The sequence below is a fragment of the Ochotona curzoniae genome, unplaced genomic scaffold (genome assembly GCF_017591425.1).
Source record: "Ochotona curzoniae isolate NIBS_2020 unplaced genomic scaffold, NIBS_Ocur_1.0 contig_3622, whole genome shotgun sequence".
NCBI lineage: Eukaryota > Metazoa > Chordata > Mammalia > Lagomorpha > Ochotonidae > Ochotona > Ochotona curzoniae.
In genome coordinates this window covers 336308-337672 of record NW_024465926.1, presented here as the reverse complement: position 1 = coordinate 337672, position 1365 = coordinate 336308, and the positions used below count along the sequence as shown (strand labels likewise).

Below are 1365 nucleotides of genomic sequence, written 5' to 3'. Positions count from 1 at the left end.
TTCCCGGGCCACCGGCAGGGAGCTGGAAGGGAAGCGGGGCTGCTGGGATAGAACCAGCGCCCATATGGGATCCCGGGCGTGCAAGGTGAGAACTTAACCACTTGTGCCACCGCGCTGGGCCCTCGACTCCAGTTCTAATCCCAGCAACCCCACTTCCCATCCAGCTCCCTGCTTGTGCCCTGGGAAAGCAGTCAAGGATGGTCCAAAGCCTTGGGACTCAGTACCCACATGGGAGACCTGGAAGAGGCACCTGGCTTCAGACTAGCCTAGCTTCAGCCACTGTAGCCATTTGGGGAGTAAACCAGCAGATAGAAGATGCTCCTCCCTGTCTCTCTGTGTTTCTGACTTTCCATTAAAAAGAAACAAATCTTCTTTTAATAAGGAATGCTTCACAAATGTGTGTGTCATCCTTGCGCAGGTACCATGTTAGTCTTCTCTGTATCGGTCCAATTTTAGTGTATGCACTGCCAAAGCACATACGAAAAATAAAAAGAAAAAAAGCGAGCACAAAAATAAACGTTAAAAAAGCCAATTAGCGGGCGAGGCGCCGTGGCCTAGCAGCTAAAGTCTCACCTTGAAAGCGCCAGGATCCCATATGGGCGCCGGTTCTAATCCCGGCAGCCCTGCTTCCCATCCAGCTCCCTGCTGTGGCCTGGGAAAGCAGTCGAGGGCCTTGGGACCCTGCACCCGCATGGGAGACCTGGAGGAAGTTCCTGGCTCCTGGCTTTGGATCGGCGCAGCACCGGCAGTTGCAGTCACTTGAGGAATGAATCATCGCAGGGAAGATCTTCCTCTCTGTCTCTCCTCCTCTCTGTATATCTGACTTTGTAGTAAAAATAAATAAATATTAAAAAAAAATTAGCTTGCCATGGGCTTACTGAAGTCCTGCCTGGGGTCCCCTCGCCAGGATGCCCCCACCCCCGTGAAGGGGCTTTGCAGCACAAGCTCCCCAGAAGTCACAGGTCCAGGTGGGGGGCTCGGCCGCCTCCTCAGACCCACTGAACAGCGGAGCTGTCCCTGGGGCGCAGGGGCCGGGCATCAGGGCTCCAAGCGGTGCCCAGGGCCGCAGCCGGCCTAGGGGGCAGGAGGACCCGACCCCGAGGTCCAGCAGCACCTGCTCCAGCAGCAGCGCGGCAATCAGCCAGGAGCGCCACGGACAGAAGAAGCAGACACCACCTCGCAGACGCCCCACCAGGGCGTCCGACTGCGCAGGCGCCGCCAGGGCCAGCCGGCAGGAAGTTCGCCCGCGCCCCGAGGAGGCCCCGACGGCGCAGGCGTGAGGGGGAGCCCGCGACTGCGCAGGCGCCCCGAGGCGGCCCCGGCTGCGGCCGACGACCCCTGGTTGCGCAGGCGCAGTTCCCTCGC

General features: G+C 59.6%; 1 non-coding gene across 1 annotated transcript; it reads right to left on the bottom strand.

Moving 5' to 3' along the window:
• Window positions 1–373: 373 nt before the first annotated feature.
• Window positions 374–476, bottom strand: LOC121158130. Its single transcript, XR_005884151.1, has one exon. It is a non-coding gene; the product is annotated as a U6 spliceosomal RNA (small nuclear RNA).
• Window positions 477–1365: the final 889 nt, after the last annotated feature.